Source organism: Muntiacus reevesi, chromosome 2, assembly GCF_963930625.1.
Source record: "Muntiacus reevesi chromosome 2, mMunRee1.1, whole genome shotgun sequence".
Lineage (NCBI taxonomy): Eukaryota > Metazoa > Chordata > Mammalia > Artiodactyla > Cervidae > Muntiacus > Muntiacus reevesi.
Window position 1 is genome coordinate 275,896,582 of NC_089250.1, and position 13,119 is coordinate 275,909,700.

Below are 13,119 nucleotides of genomic sequence, written 5' to 3' on the forward strand. Positions count from 1 at the left end.
CTTTCCCTTCTCCAGTGGATCTTCCCAACTCAGGGATCGAACCCAGGTCTCCCACATTGCAGGCGGATTCTTTACCAGTTGAACCACCAGGGAATCCCAATATACTAGAGTGGGTAGACTATCCCTTCTCCAGCAGATTTTCCTGAGCCAGGTATCGAATCAAGGTCTCCTGCATTGCAGGAGGATTATTTACCAACTGAGCTACCAGGGAAGCCCATATTATGACAAGAGTTGCACTTTAGGGGGGCTTCCTGGCAGTCCAGTGGTTAAGACCTGGCCTTCCTATGCAGGGGGTGCCTGTTTGATCCCTGGTTGTGGAACTAAGATCCCACATGCCTCATGGTCAAAAAACCAGGCCATAAAATGGAAGCAATAAGAACTTTTATTTTATTTTATTTTTTTTCTCAATATCAGTTGGATATTACTTTTATTTATTTTTTTTAAATTTTTTTATTAGTTGGAGGCCAACCACTTCACAACACTTCAGTGGGTTTTGTCATACATTGACATGAATCAGCCATAGAGTTACACGTGTTCCCCAACCCCATCCCCCCTCCCACCTCCCTCTCCACCCGATTCCTCTGGGTCTTCCCAGTGCACCAGGCCCAAGCACTTGACTCATGCATCCCACCTGGGCTGGTGATCTGTTTCACCATAGATAATATACATGCTGTTCTTTCGAAACATCCCACCCTCACCGTCTCCCACAGAGTTCAAAAGTCTGTTCTGTACTTCTGTGTCTCTTTTTCTGTTTTGCATATAGGGTTATCATTACCATCTTTCTAAATTCCATATATATGTGTTAGTATGCTGTAATGTTCTTTGTCTTTCTGGCTTACTTCACTCTGTATAATGGGCTCCAGTTTCATCCATCTCATTAGAATTGATTCAAATGAATTATTTTTAACGGCTGAGTAATATTCCATGGTGTATATGTACCACAGCTTCCTTATCCATTCGTCTGCTGATGGGCATCTGGGTTGGAAGCAATAAAAACTTTTAAAATGGTCCACATAAAAAAATATATTTAAAGCAAAAGAAAAAGAGCTACACTAAAGGTATTCCCTGGAGGCCCAGGAGTTAGGACTCCGTGCTTTCACTGCCATGGCCAGGGTTCAGTCCCCAGTCGGGGAACTAAGATTCTAAAAACTGTGCAATGTGGCCAAAAAATAAGAAAAAGAGATTAAAAATGAATTTAAAAGAATTTCACTTAAAAAAAAAATGAAAATCTAATCAGCTTTATTGAACAACTCATGACTTTAAACATGTTCTCATACTCCTTTTTCCTTTCTAGTAGAGCTTATAAAGTGTCCATATTATTTTTTCTTTAAATATTTGAGAGAATTCAAGCAGAGAAGTCATCTGAGCCTGAGCTTTGCTTTGTGGGAGGATTTATAATTACCAATTCAAGTTCCTGTTTTATGGCAACTCAGATCTTTCTTCAGAAAAAAGAGCTGCAATTTAAACATGAGAAAAGAGATAGGTTGGAAGTAGAAGGAAAGGAACAGATACATCATGCAAACAATAACATAGAAAGGTAGCATAGCAATATTAATATCAGACAAAATAGATTTTAGGAAAAAGAGCATAATAACAGATAAAATAGGTTATTTTACAGTGAGAAAGATAGTCGGTCATTTTCATCTTTTCCTCCAGCTTCGCTGAGATATAGAATCACACTGTGTAGTAAGCGCTTTACTTTTCTGTCACAAACCCTTAGAGTTACACAGTAGAGTTGATGAGGAAAAGTTCTTAAATGAAAAACAAAAACAAAAGAAAACCTCCTGCATTGCCAGAGGTGGGTGAAGGGGATGGGAAGTAGTGGTTGATTGATAAATGGTTACAGTTTAGTGGAACTTAAGGATGGGAGGTGAAATGGGGAAGTTAAAATAAAAAGGTGTTGCTGCAGAACAGAATGCTTGAAATTTAGATTATAGACATTGAAGAGTTGGTATTAATGAAATGGAGGGCTGTTTGTGGGAAATGGCAACTGAAGTAGAGTGAAGGAGAGCTGGAGGTCAAGATATTGAGTAGGAAAGTTATTCAGTACAGTTCCGTCGCTCAGTCGTGTCGAACTCTGCGACCCCAAGGACTGCAGCACTCCAGACCTCCTTGTCCATCACCAACTCCCGGAGTTTACTCACACTCATGTCCATCCAGTCGTTGACGCCATCCAACCATCTCTTCCTCTGTCATCCCCTTTTACTCCTGCCTCCAATCTTTCCCAGGATCAGGGTCTTTTCAAATGAGTCAACTCTTCACATCAGGTGGCCAAAGTATTGTCATTAAAACAAACCAAAGTTTTTTTTTTTTTTTTTAAATATTATTTTATTAGTTGGAGGCCAATCACTTTACAACATTTCAGTGGGTTTTGTCATACATTGACATGAATCAGCCATATAGTTACACGTATTCCCCATCCCGATCCCCCCTCCCACCTCCCTCCCCACCCGACTCCTCAGGGTCCTCCCAGTGCACCAGGCAAGAGCACCTGACTCATGCATCCCACCTGGGCTGGTGGTCCGTTTCACCATAGATAGTATACATGCTGTTCTTTCAAAACATCCCACCCTCACGTTCTCCCCCAGAGTTCAAAAGTCTGTTCTGTACTTCTGTGTCTCTTTTTCTGTTTTGCATATAGGGTTATCGCTACCATCTTTCTAAATTCCGTATATATGTGTTAGTATACTGTAATGGTCTTTATCTTTCTGGCTCACCTCACTCTGTATAATGGGCTCCAGTTTCATCCATCTCATTAGAACTGATTCAAATGAATTCTTTTTAACGGCTGAGTAATATTCCATGGTATATATGTACCACAGCTTCCTTATCCATTCGTCTGCTGATGGGCATCTAGGTCGCTTCCATGTCCTGGCTATTATAAACAGTGCTGCGATGAACATTGGGGTGCACGTGTCTCTTTCAGATCTGGATTCCTCAGTGTGTATGCCTAGAAGTGGTATTGCTGGGTCATATGGCAGTTCTATTTCCAGTTTTTTAAGAAATCTCCACACTGTTTTCCATAGTGGCTGTACTAGTTTGCATTCCCACCAACAGTGTAAGAGGGTTCCCTTTTCTCCACACCCTCTCCAGCATTTATTGCTTGTAGACTTTTGGATAGCAGCCATCCTGACTGGCGTGTAGTGGTACCTCATTGTGGTTTTGATTTGCATTTCTCTGATGATGAGTGATGTTGAGCATCTTTTCATGTGTTTGTTAGCCATCTGTATGTCTTCTTTGGAGAAATGTCTGTTTAGTTCTTTGGCCCATTTTTTGATTGGGTCATTTATTTTTCTGGAATTGAGCTTCAGGAGTTGCTTGTATATTTTTGAGATTAATCCTTTGTCTGTTTCCTCATTTGTTATTATTTTCTCCCAATCTGAGGGCTGTCTTTTCACCTTACTTATAGTTTCCTTTGTTGTGCAAAAGCTTTTAATTTTCATTAGGTCCCATTTGTTTATTTTTGTTTTTATTTCCAATATTCTGGGAGGTGGGTCATAGAAGATCTTGCTGTGATTTATGTCGGAGAGTGTAAAACAAACCAAAGTTATTAAATGGATTTAAAAACAGATGGAGGAGGATGAACAGAATTAGGCAAAGTCACTGTCTTGCAAGTTCTAATGAAATCAGATTTAGGACACAATTAATGTGACTGATTCTGTTAGGCAAAACTCTGATGGAAGAGGCTGACATCACCTGATCGCTGTTCTCCCCTTACCGCTGGGGGGCAACCAGGTATCCCGTGTTACCCCGTGTGCTGTAACAGGCAACACAGAACACGGCCCGGAACACAGTCCTGATGAAAAGCTGAATCAGAAACTCATCAAGCCTCTAGATCAACTACAGTTCATCGTGAACATAAGAGACGGATTCACATTTCGGGTGAAAACACGATCAACCAAAACCAGAATGTAGACAATTCTCCAGGGCAGAAAAATTGTCCACTTTTTATATCGATTAAATGGTATGACCCACAGCCATAAAAAGGAATGCATTTAACTCAGTTCTAATGAGGTAGATGGATGGACCCAGAGCCTTTAATACAGAGTGAAGTAAGTCAGATAGAGAATAAATATCATACATTAACACATATGTATGGAGTCTAGAAAGATGGTGGTACTGATGACTTCTTTGTAGGGCAGCAAAATAGACGCAGACGTAGAGAACAGACTTGTGGACACAGTGGGGGAAGGAGAGGGTGGGATGCCTTGAGAGAAGAGCATTGAAACATCTCCACTACCATGTGTAAAATAGATAGCTAATGGGAAGTTGGTCTATAACACAGGGAGCTCAAACACAGTGCTCTGTGACAACCTAGAGCGGTGGATGGGGTGGGACGTGGGAGGGGAGGCCTGAGAGGGGGGGAACATACATGTACCTATGGCTGATTCATGGCGATGTATGGCGGAAACCAGCATAATATTGTAAAGCAATTATCTTCCAATTAAAAATAAATAAATTTAAATATAAATAAACAAATAAAAGATATGACCCAAAGTGAAGAGCCAATACAGGCATGTCTCAGAGATGTTGAGTCCATGGGGTCATAAAGAGTCAGATACCACCGAGCAACTGAATTGCAGTATTTCACAACTGGTGAGCAGAATTGCAATTTCTCCTTGGAGGCATTATGCCCCCTAGAGGCTAATTGCTGTGACAGATGGACACTGTCTAAACCCTTGACAACACCTTAAACCACCCTGTGTAGCTGGATTTTTGAAAAAATAATTTTTACGGTATTATGAGTCAACTGTACTTCAATTAAAACAAAGAAGTTAATGTAAGAGGCAACTACTACATTTAAGCCCTGTTTTGATGGTCTGTGTCCAGGGCCTTATCTTAGGGGTTACTTGATAGATTTCAGAATCTAGTCAACCTTCACCACTACCCCACCCCACTCCCTTCACCTCTCCCCTTTCCACTCCCTGGTTTTCCTTCCTGAAGACTGGAGCTCCTTACCTCTTACATCCCGTTTCCCTCCTTGCCTGTGTGCTAAGCAAACAGAACTCCTTGAAGAAGAAGACAAGGTGGACACCTTCCCATTTACCCTCTTCCACCCCTTTGTGCGAGGCTGGACGCAAGTTCAATGCTGATTCAATGCTTGTGCTGCTTGAATTAACATCAGATGTTAAATTCCCTTCCTCCTGGTTGGGGTCCAGCTGGGCTTGGGGTCTGCCCACACTGGAGAGTCTCAGGTCATGTGCAGACTTGTGGGGAGTTGAGAAGTGTAAGAGGACTGGGAGGGAGCAGGGTCTGAGTGGGGCCCCCAGTTGCACAGCCCCTACTTCTGAGGGTTCTTGGTGATCAAAAATTCAAGCAGCCAAAGAAATAATCAATAAACAATCTATAATGGGAATAGGGAAGCATTTCATTTGAGCCAAATTGAGGATTATACTCTAGGGACAGATGCTCAGATAACTCTGAGGAACTGCTTTCTTGAAGCATCTTTTTCAATACAGTCTTATACCTTGTCCGAGCAAAGAGCAAACACCATGCATGACAGGGTGCACTCCTTCAAGGCTTCAAGAGACAAGCTTAGTACACAGACAGTGAGACGACAGGACCCTGGTGTCTAGGAAGGGAACTTTACCTTCCAGGGCACGGACCTGTGAGAAGACAGTTGCTCATCCTTATCTTCAGAACAGATTTTCTTTCTTTCTTTTTTTTTTAAATTAGTTTACTTATTTTAATTAGAGGCTAATTACTTCACAATATTTTAGTGGTTTTTGTCAAACATTGACATGAATCAGCCGCAGACACAAATGTGTTCCCCATCCAGAACCCCCCCCCCCACCTCCCTCCTCATCGCATACCCCAGGGTCATCCCAGTGCACGAGCCCTGAGCACCCTGTCTCATTCATCAAACCTGGACCGGCGATCCACTTCACATATGATAATATACACGTTTCAATGCTATCCTCTCAAATCATCCCACCCTCACCTTCTCCCACAGAGTCCAAATGACTGTTCTTTACATCTGTGTCTCTTTTGCTGTCTTGCATATAGGGTCATCGTTACCATCTTCCTAAATTCCATACATATGCATAGGTATACTGTACTGGTGTTTTTCTTTCTGACTTACTTCACTTTGTATAATAAGCTCCAGTTTCATCCACCTCATTAGAGCTGATTCAAATGCATTCTTTTAATGACCGAGTAATATTCCATTGTGTATATATACCATAGATTTCTTATCCATTAGTCTACCGATTGACATATAGGTTGCTTCCATGTCCTGGCTATTGTAAACAGTGCTGCGATGAACATTGGGGTACACGTGTCTCTTTCAATTCTGTTTTCCACGGTGTGTATGCCTAGGAGTGGAATGGCTGGGTCGTATTGCAGTTTTATTTCCAGTGTTTTAAGGAATCTCCACAGTGTTCTCCATGGTGGCTGTACTAGTTTGCATTCCCACCAACAGTGTAAGAGGGTTCCCTTTTCTCTGCACCCTCTTCAGCATTTATTGTTTGTAGACTTTTTGATAGCAGCCATTCTTACCAGCGTGAGATAGTACCTCATTGTGATTTTGATTTGCATTTCTCTGATAATGAGTGATGTTGAGCATCTTCTCATGTGCTTATTAGCCATTTGTATGTCTCCTTTGGAGAAATGTCTGTGTAACTCTTTGGCCCATTTTTTGATTGGGTCGTTATTTTTCTGGAATTGAGCTACAGGAGCTGCCTGTTTATTTTTGAGATTAATTCTTTGTCAGTAACGTCATTTGCTATTCTTATCTCCCACTCTGAAGGCTGTCTTTTCACCTTGCTTTTGATTTCCTTCGTTGTGCAAAAGCTTTTAAGTTTAGTTAGGTCCCATTTGTTTATCTTTGCTTTTATTTCCATTACTCTGGGAGGTGGGTCATAGAGGATCCTGCTGTGACTTATGTCAGAGAGGGATTTGCCGATGTTTTCCTCTAGGAGTTTTATAGTTTCTGGTCTTACATTTAGATCTTTAATCCATTTTAAGTTTATTTTTGTATATGGTGATAGAAAGTGTTCTAGTTTCATTCTTTTACAAGTGGTTGACCAGTTTTCCAGCACCACTTGTTAAAGAGATCGTCTTTTCTCCATTGTATATTCTTGCCTCCTTTGTCAAAGACAAGGTGTCCATAGATGCATGGATTTATCTCTGGGCTTTCTATTTTGTTCCATTGATCTATATTTCCATCTTTGTGCCAGTACCATACTGTCTTGATGGCTGTAGCTTTGTAGTATAGATTGAAGTCAGGCAGGTTGATTCCTCCAGTTCCATTCTTCTTTCTCAAGATTGCTTTTGCTATTTGAGGTTTTTTTTGTATTTCCATACAAATTGTGAAATCATTTGTTCTAGGTCTCTGAAAAATGCCATTGGTAGCTTGATAGGGATTTCATTGAATCTATAGATTGCTTTGGGTAGTATACTCATTTTCAGTATATTGATTCTTTCAATCCATGAACATGGTATATTTCTTCATCTATTTGTGTCAGCTTTGATTTCTTTCATCGGTGTTTTATAGTTTTCTATATATAAGTTTTTTGTTTCTTTAGGTAGACTTATTCCTAAGTATTTTATTCTTCTCGTTGCAGTGTTGAATGGAATTGTTTCCTTAATTTATCTTTCTGTTTTCCCATTGTTAGTGTATAGGAATGCAAGGGATTTCTATGTGCTAATTTTATATCCTGCAACTTTACTGTATCCATTGGTTACCTCTAGTAATTTTCTGGTGGAGTCTTTAGGGTTTTCTATGTAGAGGATCATGTCATCTGCAAACAGTGAGACTTTTACTTCTCTTTTCCAATCTGGATTCCTTTTATTTCTTTTTCTTCTCTGATTGCTGTGGCTAAAACTTCCAAAATATGTTGAATAGTAGTGGTGAGAGTGGGCACCTGTCTTTTCCTGACTTTAGGGGAAATGCTTTCAATATTTCCCCATTGAGGATAATGTTTGTTGTGGGTTTATAATATATGGCTTTTATTATGTTGAGGTATGTTCATTCTACTCCTGCTTTCTGGATGATTTTTTTTATCATAAATGGATGTTGAATTTTATCAAAGGCTTTCTCTACGTCTATTGAGATAATCATATGGATTTTATCTTTCAATTTGTTAATGTGCTGTATCACATTGATTGATTTGCAGATATTAAAGAATCCTTGCATCCTTGGGATAAAGCCCACTTGGTCATGATGTATGATCTTTTGAATATGCTGTTGAATTCTATTTGCTGAATTTTGTTAAGGATATTTGCATCTATGTTCATCAGTGATATTGGCCTGTAGTTTTCTTTTTCTTTTCTTTTCTTTCTTTCTTTCTTTTTTTTTTTCTTTTTTTTTTTTTTTTTTTTTGTGGCATCTTTGCCTGGTTTTGGTATTAGGGTGATGGTGGCCTCATAGAATGAGTTTCGAAGTTTACCTTCCTCTGCAATTTTCAGGAAGAGTTTGAGTAGGATAGGTGTTAGCTCTTCTTTAATTTTTGGTAGAATTCAGCTGTGAAGCTGTCTGGTCCTGGGCTTTTGTTTGCGGGAAGATTTCTGATTACAGTTTCGACTTCCATGTTTGTGATGGGTCTTTTAAGATTTTCTATTTCTTCCTGGTTCAGTTTTGGAAAGTTGTATTTTCTAAGAATTTGTCCATTTCTTCCAAGTTGTCCATTTTATTGGCATATAGTTGCTGATAGTATCGCTTATGATCCTTTGCATTTCTGTGTTGTCTGCTGTGATTTCTCCATTTTCATTTCTAATTTTGTTGTTTTGATTCTTCTCCCTTTGTTTCTTGATGAGTCTGGCTAATGGTTTGTCTATTTTATTTATCTTCTCAAAGAACCAGCTTTAAGCTTTGCTGATTTTGGCTATTATCTCCTTTGTTTCTTTTTCATTTATTTCTGCCCTAATTTTTATGATTTCTTTCCTTCTATTAACCCTGGGGTTCTTCATTCCTTCCTTTTCTAGTTGTTTTAGGTGTAGAGCTAGGTTATTTATTTGGTTTTTCTCTTGTTTCTTGAGGTAAGCTTGTATTGTTATGAACCTTCTCCTTGGCACTGAGTTCCTTAGGTTTTGGGTTGTTGTGTTTTCATTATCATTCGTTTCTATGCATATTTTTATCTCTTTTTCTTTTTCTTTGTGTGTGTGTGTGTGTGTGTGTGTGTGTGTGTGATTTGCTGGTTCTTCAGAAGCGTGTTGTTTAACCTCCATATGTTTGTATTTTTAATATTTTTTCCATGTGGTCTTATTGCATTGTGACCAGAAAAAATGCTTGAAATGATTTCAATTTTTTTGAATTTACCAAGGCTAGATTTATGGCCCAGGATCTGATCTATCCTTGACAAGGTTCCATGTGCATTTGAGAACAGGGTGAAATTCATTGTTTTGGGGTGAAATGTCCTATAGATATCAGTTAGGTCTAACTGGTCCATTGTATCATTTACAGTTTGTGCTTCCTTGCTAATTTTCTGTTCGATTGATCTATCCATAACTGTAAGTGGGGTATTAAAGTATCCCACTATTATTGTGTTAATTTCCCCTTTCATACTTGTTAGCATTTGCCTTACATATTGTGGTGCTCCTCTGTTGGGTGCATGTGCATTTTTAATTGTTATATCTTCTTGGATTGACCCTTTGATCATTATGGAGCATCCTTTTTTGCCTCTTTTCATGGCCTTTGTTTCAAAGTCTATTTTATCTGACATGAGTATCACTATTCCTGCTTTCTTTTGGTCTCCATTTATGTGAAATATCTTTTTCTAGCCCTTCACTTTCAGTCTGTATGTATCCCTTGTTTTGAGATGGGTTTCTGGTAGACAGCATATATAGGGGTCTTGTTTTTGTATCCATTCAGCCAGTCTTTGTCTTTTGGCTGGGGCATTCAACCCATTTACATTTAAGGTAATCATATATAAATATAATCCCATTGCCATTTACTTTGTTGTTTTGGGTTCGAGTTTATAAACTCTTTCTGTGTTTCCTGTCTAGAGAAGATCCTTTAGCATTTGTTGAAGAGCTGGTTTGGTGGAGCTGAATTCTCTCAGCTTTTGCTTGTCTGTAAAGCTTTTGATTTCTCCTTCATATTTGAATGAGATCCTTGCTGGATACAGTCATCTGGGTTGTAGATTTTTCTCTTTCATCACTTTAAGTATGTTCTGCCAACCCTTCTGGCCTGAAGAGTTTCTATTGAAAGATCAGCTGTTATCCTTATGGGAATCCTCCTGTGTGATATTTGTTGTTTTTCCCTTTCTGCTTTTAATATTTCAAAACAGTTTTCTTTACCTCAAGGTTAAAACAGATGTGCTTTGAGGGTCTGACAGGCTGTCTTTGTTTACACAAAGTTCAGGCTGAACCACAAATAAGCCAAACTGACTTCCCCATATCTCAGTATGTGAACATTTTCTCCATCACAGAATATAAAATATCTTAGAAACATATGATCTTGCAATTCTACAGCTGAGGATAAACCCAGAAGAGTTGAAATCACAACTCACAAGAGAGAGACATGTGTACACTCGAGTTTACAGCACCTTTATTCACAGTAACAAAGACATGAAAGCAACCCAAGGGCCTATTGACCCTTGGTTAAGCTAATGTGATGGCAGAAAGTTAAGAGGAACTAAAAAGCCTCTTGATGAAAGTGAAAGAGGAGAGTGAAAAAGTTGGCTTGAAGCTTAACATTCAGAAAACTAAGATCATGGCATCTGGTCCTATCACCTCATGGGAAATAGATGGGGAAACAGTGGAAACAGTGTCAGACTTTATTTTTTTGGGCTCCAAAATCACTGCAGATGGTGACTGCAGCCATGAAATGAAAAGATGCTTACTCTTTGGAAGGAAAGTTATGACCAACCTAGATAGCATATTAAAAAGCAGAGACATTACTTTGTCAACAAAGGTCCGTCTGGTCAAGGCTATGGTTTTCCCTGTGGTCATGTATGGATGTGAGAGTTGGGCTGTGAAGAAAGCTGAGCACTGAAAAGTTGATGCTTTTGAACTGTGGTGTTGGAGAAGATGCTTGAGAGTCCCTTGGACTGCAAGGAAATCCAACCAGTCCATCCTAAAGGGAGATAAGTCCTGGGTGTTCATTCGAGGGACTGATGCTGAAGCTGAAACTTCAATACTTTGGCCACCTCATGTGAAGAGTTGTCTTGTTGGAAAAGACCCTGATGCTGGGAGGGTTTGGGGGCAGGAGGAGAAGGGGACAACAGGAAGAGATGGCTGGATGGCATCACCAACTCGATGGGCATGAGTTTGAGTAAACTCTGGGAGTTGATGATGGACAGGGAAGCCTGGTGTGCTGTGATTCATGGGGTTGCAAAGAATCGGACATGACTGAGCGACTGAACTGAACTGAACTGAAGTAAGCCAATGTGGTAGATCCCAATAATAGAGTATACTCAGCATTTAAAAAGAAGAGAATATAATACATGCTACAACATGGATACACCTAGTGGACATTATACAAAGTAAAATAAGGCTGATAAGAGAGGACAAATACAGGATGATTCCACTGAAATGAAGTGGTCAGAGTGATCAGATTCATAGGGAGAAAGTAGAATGGTGTTGCCAGGAACTGGGAAAGAAGAAAGAAGGAATTGTTGTTGAATGTGTACAGAGTTACTGTTTTGCCAGAGGAAGTAATGTCCTGGGGTTTGGTCGCACAAAATGTGAATGTACTTAACATGGAAATGGGGCAGGTCTTTGACCCCCACGTCCTCTGCCTGCCTTCTGTCTGTGGTAAAAGCTTAGCCAAAGAATAAGTTTAATCCAAGAAGTGAGAGCATGCAGAAACAAAGGAAAACAGTCAAAGGATAACAAATAATAATAATAATAATAATAATATGGTGACTAAGCATAGTCAAGGACCTTTAGTTCCTTCTCAAGGGCTACAGACACTATTCTGAGAGCATGTAGATACAGACATTTCCACCAGCTGTAAGAACTTTACTAACTGATGACCAGAGTGTAGCCATGACAACAGCTGCCCCAAATCTGAGAACTGGCCTCAGGGAAATGGGAACAAGCTGACGTTGTTACTGAAGATTAACTGTACCTAAAAAAACCCAAGACAACGCTGGTCAGCTCACTGATGACCACTTTCAAGATGACTGTCAGAGTGAACTGTGCTGTTTCTGAATGTATCCCCCTCTCTGAGTCTATAAAAGCTCTTGTGTTGTGCTCAGTCATGTCTGACTCTTTTTGAACCTATGAACTGTAGCCCACCAGGCTCCTCTGTCCATGGGATTCTCCAGGCAAGGATACTGGAGGGCGTTGCCATGCCCTCCTCCAGGGAATCTCCCAACCTAGGGTTTGAACCCAGGGCTTCTGCATTCCAGGCAGATTCTTCCCTGTTTGAGCCACCAGGGAAACCCAAGGATATTGGAGTGGGTAGCCTTTTCCTTCTCCAGGCGACCTACCTGACCCAGAAATGGAAGTGGTATCTCCTGCACTGCAGGTGGAATCTTTACCAGTTGAGCTACCAGGGAAACCCATTAAAGCTGTTACTGTCTGCTTGTTGGGGTGGGTGGGCAGGGGAGTTGACCTTTGGCAGTAGTATAACCCCCACCCCCCATTGCTGGCATCCAAAATAAAGCAAACTTTCCTTCCATCAACCTGGCCGCCTTAATGGCTTTTGCGGAGCCAGCAGCCGGACCCTGCTTTTGGTTATGACACGACTGAACTGATTACTTAAAGAGGGTAAAATGGTCAATTTCCTGTTATTTGTACATTGGTGGTGGTTCCGTCGCTAAGTTGTGTCCAACTCTTGCGATCCCATGGACTATAGCCTGCCAGGCTGATCTGTGTATGGGATTCTCCAGGTGAGAATACTGGAACAGGTAGCCTATCCCTTCTCCAGAGAATCTTCCCAACTCAGGAATCGAACCTGGTCTCCTGCATTGTAGGCAGATTCTTTACCGACTGTGCTATGAGGGAGATGTCATTTGCATGTTACCCCAGTTAAAAACATCTTTGAAAATCCCTTGACGGTAACCACAGAAGTGTTCAGGGCTGACAGGAACTTTGCATAAGCTTCCGGTCCTCCCAGCCTCCTCCCCACCACAACTACCCAGGGGTTAAGGGTTGTCTTCTGTGCTCAGGGACTTCCCTCTTTGGTTTTTGGACACGCACCAGCTCCTGCCCTGCGTGACTTAACCTCAG